Below are 11,779 nucleotides of genomic sequence, written 5' to 3'. Positions count from 1 at the left end.
ATAATAAAAACGGAAAATTATTTCTGTCTTTGGTTTACATGATCATAATTTATATGATGATACGAACTGTATCGAAAGCAATGTGTCGGAAAAGCGACTGGGGTCGGCATCCCTCTCGCCTCAACCCCCCCTACCAACCCCTAAACTTCAATTTCCTTTCAAAACAAATGCCATTGTGAGGCTGAGAGCTTTATCTCAATAAAGCGACGTACAATTTCTATCGGTTAGTTAAGCGCGTTGCTTTCCAACACAGCTTACGCTCTAATTACAGTTTGCATTTGTCGACTGTTTTAAAACCACTACTTCATTAAAGATATTATTTTCAATTGTGTCCATTTAATTAGATTTTACTTATCGAAATGCGACGAAATTATTTGTATACATGCGTAGATATATATTAACACATAATCTCCTTGAGAAGACTCTATTTGTATACCAGTTGTGTACACGAAGCTGGATTAAGATCTGTAATATTCTTAGGAGTATAACAAGTGAAAGGCCATAAAGAGAGTTCTTACCTAGTAGACACGGCTGAGAATGTCCCCAAAATATAACGTTTTAAAACGACTACCAACCAACAAAACAATCCAAATACCTAATAAACAGTTCATTCACTTTATCTATTGTCTTTATCAATTGTTTATCATATATTTGTGTGTATATGAATAAATAACATAATTTAGTTATACGTAAATAACCTAAGCGTATGTAATATTATTTTATTATACAGGACACAGACTAAATTCATAAGTGTATTGAAGGTGAGCATTAGATATTACATTTTAATCAAATTAATATTCAGTAGAATTAAATGCTTTCTAACGCAATGTCAGCGATGGAAGCGAGTAGGCAGGATTGCCAGATTTCACGATCTGCTTGTGAAATCTAGCAACCCAGGCATTGGATACGATTTATGGTAAAAGTAGCAAACGCACAGTGAAAAAAAAAATGAAATGAAACAAATGGTATGTAATTTAATTCACTGCATTCTTAATTTAAAAACAAAAATTCTTTGCTAATAATTTTAATTGTATTTTTTTAACTTGTAATTTTCATAAAATTAAACAAAGATTTTACAAATTTTACAGATTTCATTATCTTTAAGCAAATATACATTAAACTTTTTTTTTTCTTTCATAGATTAGATTATTATACGGAAAAAGTAGATTAGATTAACAATCATCTTTGTTTAAATATGAATATTGGATTATTAACTGCTGATGATAATGTTAGTTTTTAGTTAATAATCGTTGAAGAAATTTTTATTGAGTGAAGTAGAAGTATAGTTTGGCTAGTTTATAAACCAGCTAGATACATTGTAAACTATTTAATCAAATAATTTATTATACATTGATTTGATAATGTTCTTGAGTGAGATTTATCAAAATAAAAAGCCCTTTCCTTGTCGAATTTAGATTTATAAATATCAATAACGATGACGCAACGTATTAGGAAGAAGTTATTCTTTTACGTAACTATATATTTCTCAAGTGTACAGATTATTGACTAAAAGTCAAAAGATTTGATACAAATATTCAATTTAGAATATCCATCTTCGTATTGATACGATTGTCTATAGAAAAGTATGCCCGAGTGGCGTGTTTAAACACGAGGTGTTCAATGGAATGTAAACACACGCGGTGACATAATAAAAGCAACGTAGGGAGTTAGGTAGCTCTAGCCCAGAGGATGTTCGTGAAGTTGTCGAAGAGCTTAAATGGCTTTAGAGAAGGAATCTAATTATAGGCCAGTTTTTACATGGGAGAACTCATATGACGACAATGCAATCCCCTCGACTCCGTATGAACTATTTATGAGCATGCCAACGCAATGAGCAACATTACCGAGTCACAAGCAATATTCACAGCAATAGCATTCGCATCTGTACAAGGTGATATGTATGAATCGTAAAATGATAATTTGGCATGAGACCGTGAAATCTCGGATGCCGAACTCTTACTTAAATTGGGCGAGAGCAGATAACTGCTGCTCCGCTCCGTTCCCCCTTTTCCCTTTTTCAAAAGAGGACCCTACTCTGAGCCGCAAACACGAGCCGCCCCTTGTGTTATTGATTCTCGGATGTGCTTTAGGTTTAAAAAAAATGTTATATGTAGCACACATTTATTTTTTTTTTGTTATAAACGATTGTAAACTTCCAAATCAATTTACATTAATATCATTAAAAATTACAAATTATAATTATTATAAAAAGTATTTTATGCTTTCATTGAAATCAAAATGAACTGATAAATGCGCAATTTATTTTATTATTTTAAGCAACGTGTGTTCGACGAGGAATATTCTCAAGTCGAAGACCCGAGACCATCCGGTCCCGTGCATTTCTCCACTGCACGGTTTTCTGCAATTGTGTAGAATATTCCTCCGCATACTTCTTTCAATGGACATATAATGGCGGATTAAGGTAGCCGAAGAGCTCAGGAGCACAATAAATAAAGGGCTAAAAGTAACTCCGCGTAACTTTACTTTATGAAGACGCTGCGACGAGAAGAGGTCCGGCGGCCTAAACGAACTTTCAAATAATTCACAAAACCCTATTATTTATTCCGTTTATTATTTTTACCAGTTTCTTAGTACGATAATAATCGATCACCGGCTTAGTTTCATCGAGTTTTACGCACTGCTAAAGCCATACATTCAGATTGTTCATAAGATATGGATTGTACGAAGATCTTGAATATTTAATTAATTACTATAACTTAAATTAAACGTAATAACATATAGAATAAATATTACTAATTATCAATTTATATAACATTGTTGTAAATGATAATTAATTTAATTAATTATATAGGTTTAATTAATAATAATATTTAAACAGTTTATTAACAATATTTTAAATTATTTTCAAACAGAGAAAATTCATAATTTCATAATTATTATTATTTATTTTTTCATTATTGTTGCATTCAAAATAAAAGCTACATACATTAATTTTGTTTTGTAATTTGTTTAGAATCTAGTTCTTCTATTGAATTGCCGTTACTGTGAATTGAAACATTTCTAAAACCAAAACCTGTAAAAGTCCTGTTATTTCTCATAAGTTAGACTTAAAACACATTTGAATTATCGTCTGAACTTCTGCATACAATTTTTAAATTGTTTTCAATTTTTTGTTGCTTTATAGTAAAGCCCTTACATAAATAATTACATCCAAAAGAAAAGTATGAAATACATGATGATTTTTTTTTTTTATTATATATTACATTTTTACAATTTCCTTACATTTTATATATATCTAGATTGTTTACTTTTTATTGTTCAATTAATACTTTTGAATGAGTAATATTTCACTGTGTCTTTATTTCTTTTCTTCTAATTTGCCGTTATTACCGACACCCAAATATATCCTGTTACTTCTTCTAATTGTGTTTTACAACAAAGAGAATTGAAGGAAGTAACTGAATTATTTTAATTTGATAATGTAATTATAGACTATTCATATTTGATCAACTCATTACTAATTATGAAATAATTAATAATCACTTTAATCGTTATATTGATGCAGATTTGTTTTTTTTTTTTCGTTTGTAATTTTAGTTTGTAAAAAGTTTCCAGAAAACATTACATTTTAAAAGAAGAATAAAAAAAATGTTTAATTTACAATAAACTTGTTGCATATAAATTAGTTAATTACTATTAACGGTGGAATAATTATGATAAATATTTAATTTCCGCCTAAAAAAATAACGTTGTTTCAAATCCTGTGACCCCAATTCGGCTAAGGGATGGATTCTTGGAAATTTCAAAATTATAAAAGCGAAACCTATCAAAATAATGACGCAAATTTTTGTAATGTTGTTTTACAAAACTTTATTTGGTAAACATAATCTGATTCTTGTTTTACAAGTTTTTTATTTATTTATTTATACCAAGGAAAAAAGACCAATTATTTCCATTGACAAAAAATATATCAAAAATAGTTTAAATTAATTAACGACATTTGATTAATACTTATAGGAATTTGTTTGTAATTTGCACAGTAGCATTGATTGATAATATATTAAAAAAACTATTTAAAAAATTTGTAGGATTCTATTAGGAACATGTTTTGAGCATTTGTGCTGGACTGGGGGATTGCCTTGGCGAATGAATGCACGTATCGGAACGGCGAAGCCAATAAAGAAAGTTTATTGTGACAAGGCGGAATGAGTTAATAATGGATTTTATATACATTTTCGAGATGATTGTGCCAGAAATATCGATGACATTTCGATGGGGGGGGTTAATCTCGGACGAGCGCGGACGAAATTATCCTGCGAGATAAACGTGCGAAAAGACCCTGTTCGTTACACCGAGAGCGTGCTTTTATTTCGTCCTGATTGTTTCGTCCGTCCTTTCTGCGGTAGTCCGATTTCCTGACAAGATAATTGATACACGGCAAAAATAAATAAATAAATAAATATCGTATCATCATCTAGTATAGTAGCCCACTTTGTTTTCGATACATCGCGCGCGCTATACGAGGATCAGGACCAAGTATTGAGGTGAATTTCGGCTCTGTCCCGATGTGCTTCGTGTAACGGCGAAAGGATCTAACCTTACTTCCAGCGCACGTAGCTCTGGAGTACGCGGAAAGCAGTATCGAGTAAGAGAGTTAAGGCAACCCAGTACAGCCGTAGATTGGCGAGACTCGGTATTTTCTACCGAACACACCGGATCGCTGCGCTCTATCCTCTCTCTATCTCTTCTGCCAGAGTATAGTCGTGCTAGTCGTGTCCCGAACGTCGAGTCGAGTGGAGAGCTTGCCAGCGTCACACTCGATCCTCTCTTTCTCTCTCTCTCACTCACACTCACTCCAACAACCACAACCTCGCACTCGATAACCATCTCTATCTCTCTTACACCCACACCAACATATATATCCATATATATATGTAGTACATCATTCTGTCTCAGTCGCACGCACGCACAGCGTACACACCCCCCCTGCCCGACCGCACGCCACTGAATAAATCATTTACCAATTACATAAAGAGTGATATCCGCGCTGCGAACGAAAATAATCCCTCAAAATAAATAAAATAGTGAATGTAATCCAATAAACAATAACAAGTGTTTCATTTGTGTTTGCCCCCATCGTCATTAAACATTATTTTGTTGTTTTCTTTTTTTTTGTTTTTGTTTAAACTATTTTATTTACAAAAGAAGACACACATACACAATAAAAATAAACTCTCGAACTTTCTGTGCCAATTTCGCGTGTATGCATCCAACAAAGGATTAACGAAAAGCGAAATTCAAATAACTGGACAGATCATATCAACAAGGCAACAAAATAAGAGTGAATTGTGCCAGCAGCCGCACAAAAAAGGAGGAAAAGGGGAATTCCTGCAGTTATTTTTCCTTCGGGTAAGTTATTTCGAAATTTTTCGCTCGGACCAGCGACGATTGAAGGAGAGGAGAGGAAGGAACGACGAGCTTTCGTCGTACGCGTATTATTACCACGATCCATCCTTTGTCATCAAGTGACGCGCGATAAGCTCAAATTTGACAAATATTTTCGGACAATTAATTTGAAATTTAAATAAAGTTTTCGAAAGACCATCAAATCGTAACCAGAGAATAAACATTTATGCGTTTTCCAATCGAACTACGCGAATTGAAAGTTATTAATTCCAACGGTTGCGCAACTTGTCCGAATGCTTTCTTAATCTTCTCAACTCCTTTTTATTTCTACTTGAATTCCTTTTATCACACGATAAATGATGATTATTAATTACAGATAAACGATCAATCGAAATCATTTCGATGCTAATTACAATGAATTGATTAATAATACGTAAAAAGAGGAAACTCTCATATAAACCTATATACCTTGTATATGCTAATTCGGACGAAGTGAGCTTTAAACTTATTACGCTAATTACGGCTGGAAGTGAGCTTACAATTATTATCCGAGAGTCGGCCTCTCTGTGTGTGTGTGCGCGCCTCCTCGCATATTTTTTTTACGAGTTTACTTTACTTTACTTTTCTTTTTTTCAAAGTTAATTGAACTTTACTCGTCACGAATAAGTTTCGTTTTCAATTTTCGGAATGGACGCGCTCCACTCAAATCAGATTCATTATTCAATAAGCGAAACACAATTAATGACGTCAACTAAAGTAACGAAAATTGGATGAACTGTTTCGCAATTATGTGCAACACGATTTTTGTTTCTAATCCAAAATGGCTGGTCGGTGTCCATTCGAAATCATCGATCCAATTAACGGAATGCAACTATAATTGCGTGAAAAAAAAAAGAAAAAAAAACAGATATCGTCGGATTATCTAATTGGTCGCATTACGCAATCGATATACTGGAAGGTTTTTTTTTCCTGTTTGAATTATTTAGGGAGCAGCGATTGTGCCTGAAAGTGATTCTCGAATCGTCGGAGAACAAAGAGACATAATATTGGGTTTGCGAACGTTGCGTTGCACAAGGATATATCATTTAATTATCTTTTTCTTGTTTGTTTGTTTGCTCGAAAAGGGTATGTAATGAAGCGGAGAGGAAATCTACAGGAAAATTGAAAGGTGTTTCGGTTTTCCGTTTTTAGTTTTCGTTCGAATTTTGTAATGTTTAATTGGTAATAGTTAAATCGACACGGGGATTTATACGATAGAGTAATTGATTGTGAAAGCTAGGCGTTTAATGTTGTGACGTTGATTTATTTAATAATTATTCTTTAAAGGCACGGTATTTATATCTTCGGGTTATCGCTTAAATAGATGTCATGTTGTGAATTGCATTACATAAACGCAGCTTTTAATATTGTTACGGTTATTCAGGAGAATAGTATTATTTAATTTGTGAAAAACTGTTTGAATCTTGGTTATTATTATATTTATAGAACTTTTACTTCTTGTTGAAAAAATATTTATTCTATTGCAATCTTTATATACATATCACATATTATAATGATTATAATGATGACGAAGGAGAATTGGTCACGTAACTACTACTTGTTCAACATGTACAATATTGAAATTCCAATTTTATGATAAAAATTATGTTTATTATGTCTATAATTACAGAGTAAATTAATAACCTGTTTTCAGAATGAAATTAATTAATTAACTAAAAAAAAATAATTATTGAAATTTCAATTAAATCTATATAAATTAACTAATTGAAATTGTTTACATGGAGTATTTTCATGAAAAAAAATGAAACCTCAATCCACGTATAATAATGTATATGTAGCATACAAGTGTGTACGAAACCTTGAAAACGTTATTTAATTAAAGTTTACGTAACTTTCTTGACGTTATATGAAAACTCGCGTTTCAAATGTAAGCACAATCTTTATATATTCCAACAAATCGTGGAAAATTCCCGAGGCTTTTATGAAATTCACGCGAAATGCAAAATCAAAATACACCTTTCATTATTTGTAAAACATTTGTTTTGTAAATAAACTTGAGAGTTTCCTTTCGACCGAATTAGAAAATTGTCTGCAATTAAATTTTCATAATAATTTTCTTGATGTTTAATATGAAAAAAATAGTAAATAGTAAATTGTAAACTGTGAGAAAGGCAATTGTATGGAACGCCGCAAATCGTTAATATCATAATCAATGTAAATAGACGTAACGTGCAATATAAACAGCTTAGTTTCACAGTTGTTTAAATAATAATGAAAAATAACGTAAATTTAATTGATTATTGTAAAAATGTTCTGAAATTACATGTTTAAAAGTGATTTTAATTTATTTATTACAATAAACATTGTAAATATTTATATAATAGAATTAAAAAATGTATTGGAAATCGAGTTTGAATGGAAATTAAACTTTTATTTGGGGTCGTTGAGACTTCGATATGTATTTATGGTATCAAACGATTGGCTGTAAGTTCTCAATCATTACACGCGAAAGGATGTAATAATAATAATAAGCGTATTTGTATTTCGGATCGCTTAATAACTGTAATGTAACTGGTGAATATTTAATTTGGGGTCGGGAAAAGCGGCGTACAAATGAATCGATAATACCTGATTGTGATTATTTCGCGGGGGAGTCAGTCGCCTATTGCGGCGCTGAAATATTGGTTTAGTTTTGAGCCACCCTTTTCGTTGCTGCTTTTTTCTCTTCCCTCTGTTGGATGGGGGCTGCCGAAGGCTGGGAACGACTTAATCGATTCGAGGGCTTGAATAAATTCCAATTAAGTTCTCAATTGGGAAAACAAACGTCCAAATGAGCTCCGTGTTTTGTGTGTGTGTATGTGTGTGTTTCTTCAGTCTTCTCGTTCTTTTTTTTTTGGTCTGCAGTTGTAGTGATATTGAGTGGTTTACTGCTACGAGTCTGTTTAAGTAAACTGTGGGCGGTCGTTCGTAGCAGATGTCGCTCACGTGTCGACTACGATTAGCGTTAACAAGTTAACTGTGCGATTTAGCCTGCTCTTCTCGCCCCCTCTAGAGCTCTCTCACACTCACTCTCTTTCTCTCTCTCGCCTCCAACTTAATTGCAGGTAGAAACTGTGTGCGAAACGGGGGAGAGAGAGAGAGAGCAAAAAAAAATTGTAATAAGATCATCTGAGCCGCTCGATTTGCATCTTTTATCTTTTGGCGTCTCGAGGATACACAGATATATGTAGGAAGGAGCATGCAAAGGGAATGAGCGTGACACGTGACTGGGTTTCTTCTCTTAGCGGCGGCCCCCCTATTTTTAGCCCCGGGACACTCAAATCGACCGGGTGACAAATGGACCGAAATCGTTTTAAACTGATCCGTCAACCGTTACCGAGAAACATCAACGCGCCGATAATTGTAAACACCGGGTCTCGTCGCCGCCGCCGCCCCCGCAACATCCCTTTCCCTTCAACATCTACAGTTTCGTGGCGCGAAATTAGAAATGAATGAATTCATTACCTTTTCCAAAACTGATTCTGCGTTCGTTGTGCGCCACCGAATTCACTCTGTAATTCCATCTCTCAATTTGGACGTCAAACATTTCATTTCGTGCATACAGCCCCTGAATCTAGTTACTGTCTCGCCAAAATGCTGCCCGATGATCATCATCATCATCCCCACTCGATAATGATGATGATGGCGAGAACGATGCAAGGAAATCCAACAAAACATAATTAGAACTTGATAGCGATTATAATTATTATAAAACTTCCAATTGACCTAATCAATATCATTACCGTTAGTTTCTATGATTTATACCAGAAACAACTTTGTAATACAACATAATAAGTAAGATAAACATTCCATATCATTTCTTTGTATTTTATTTTATGATAACAATAAAAAATGTAAATTTCAATTACTTTAACCTGTTATAATATTCTTTAGTTTTTTTTCCTTCAAATAGTTAGTACTCATTTGTACTCATATTTTATGTGCTTTTTACAACTCATTACCATTAATATACACCAGTTTCATCAATTGGAATGAATTGTGTTTTTTTTCTTATTTAAACGTTACTCAATTATTCGGTTCACATGGCATTTTTTTTTGGGACATTTTCTAGCAATTTAAATAGTTTTTGTTAAAAAAATATCGTGTTCATAGAACGCGTACTATTCACAAATTCAATCAAGTTTTCGCATAATTGTACTTAAATATGAGAGAATTAATTAAATCGTTATTAATTACTGTAACAATGTTTATTGGCCTATCCACAAACAAATAATTAGTTGATTTAAACATTTGGAACTAGATTGTTGTAACAATTAGCAAGTGAAATTAATCGAGTAATAAATAATAAACATGTTTATTATTAGTAAATAGAATGATTTTTTGTTTGTTTTACATTCTTTTAAATAAGTTATTTATTTCGGTAATATAATTAATAATCTTTATTACATTAAACGTTCGCAACATCAGTTTTTTTATGTATGAAAATGAGTTTTAAATGTAACAGGGTTGCAATAAATAATTCAATTCCCAATATTTTTGTATTGGATTTTATGTTATTAGTTATTTACAATGGGTCGAAATTGCTGGATGAGAAAGATTCAACGTGCATGGGAGAGGAATAATAATATTTCCGTTATCTTGACCACCAAGGTCGTCACACTTGTCGCCGTTGCTGGAACGGAAGATGTGTTCCATTGTGATCGATCCTGGCATTTAAATGTTGCCTTTGAATCTACACTACAGCTGTTAGCGTCTTCAATTAATCGAACGCTAAAGTATTTTTATTTTTTTGGTTGGCGTCGTAACCTTGACATCGATAGCTTTAATTGTAGAAACAAATGCCTGCGAATTTGTAAATTGATAGACGAAGAATGCCAGGTATGGGAAGACATCATTGAGTGATGATGAATAGCAAATGGTTAACCGATAAATAATTTATTTGCTCGGAATGCAAACCAATTTATACCACGGACAATTTGCAAATCGAATTTAAAATTAATATATTTTAATAACGGCCGGCCATGCAAACAGTATGCCGGAGCCGAAGCCAATTAAATTTTGGCGTTGCGTATCAACATTTTCGTGATGTCATGGGTGTCCGGACATTTTCTAAACAACAATATCCGCTGTTTGATGTTGTCCACATCAAAGACAAACCAGTCTTCGTTTCGCTTTTAATTATAATGCAACTACATTTAACATTTCTATTTGTTTGTTGTTATAATACTGTTTTGCCGAAAGTCACATTGTTAGAAATCAAAAAAAAATGGGAGAGAAATTAATACCCGAGTATTTATATGTGGTTACATACATCCGTATACACACACACACACACACGATGCCTACGCGATAAGCAGTAACGCAAACAATAGGGCAAAACTGTTTGCATTACCTAACATCTATATGTCGTGTCAATCAAATTTAATTAAATAATGCCTTCGTTTTTGTTCCTGCCTGCCACAGTTGAAAAATCAATATCGCATTTCTTGCGCGAACTTTTGGACACAGCCCTCGTGTTTACGGACTGCACAAAATAACTTCCGTTATCGCCTAGTAAGTAAATAAGGAACGAGAAGGGAGAGAATCGAATGTGTGTACGTGTGTTTCTGCTGCAATAATGGCGTAATCTCTAGCAAGATAATGCAGCGTTTGTGTTATTGTGCGCGATCCACAGTGAAAGAGAAAACTCGAATTTCGTTGGTATCTCTCACTATCCGATTATGCAATATGCCTCTCTACATAAATAATATATATGGATGGATACATTCTTTGTAGCAGTCGAGAATGCGCTCAGATCAAATCCACGTTAATAGTTATTCAATTTCTCAGTGGAAATCGAAAGTGTTTTTATGAACTTTTCCTTTTGTTATTCAGCGAAAAAGGGAAGCTTATAATTGCGTAATCGATATTTGAAGAATTCCAGGACTCTTCTTCTGATTCACTCGATGGGAGGATAGTCAATTTCATGCTCAAATCATTTTCGAAAGTTATAAATGTTTGACGCATTTGATCCTCGGATCAAATAGATTAGTAGTCTCCAGCCATTCGTCGAATCCTGCCCCCACGACGTCTCTTCCAGACACTTTCCTTTTATGTTCATTTCACATTAAGCTTTCTCGAGTCTATCCGAAAGTTCATGTCCTCTCCGAACTCAGTTAAAAAATAAACATGCGTTTCCTTGTCCGGAAACATTCCCGATTTGCATACGGATCTATTGAATAGAACAATGAAAAATAATAATGTAATTCAGCCGATCGATCGCCAATGAAAATAATACAGCTTGAGCATTATGAAACGACGTTAAAGTAACCATCTTTCGCAAAGTACATCTGATTAAAACAAAGCTGTGTGTGTGTGTGTACACACAGTTAAAACATTCATTGTTTCATATTCTCGATGTGTCCGGGCGTAC

At 33.4% G+C, this 11,779-nt stretch overlaps 1 protein-coding gene across 2 annotated transcripts in view; it reads left to right on the top strand.

Annotated features, from left to right (window-relative positions):
* Window positions 1-4,693: 4,693 nt before the first annotated feature.
* Window positions 4,694-11,779, top strand: part of LOC108559412 — a 36,817-nt gene continuing 29,731 nt past the window's right edge. For both annotated transcript variants that reach the window (XM_017916688.1, XM_017916686.1), the window contains exon 1: window positions 4,694-5,370. The gene's annotated coding sequence lies outside the window, so the exon portion shown is untranslated. The remainder of the gene's footprint in view (window positions 5,371-11,779) is intronic.

The sequence above is a fragment of the Nicrophorus vespilloides genome, unplaced genomic scaffold (assembly GCF_001412225.1).
Source record: "Nicrophorus vespilloides isolate i.1.1-1 unplaced genomic scaffold, Nicve_v1.0, whole genome shotgun sequence".
Taxonomy (NCBI): domain Eukaryota; kingdom Metazoa; phylum Arthropoda; class Insecta; order Coleoptera; family Silphidae; genus Nicrophorus; species Nicrophorus vespilloides.
This window is presented reverse-complemented; position numbering and strand designations above follow the sequence as displayed.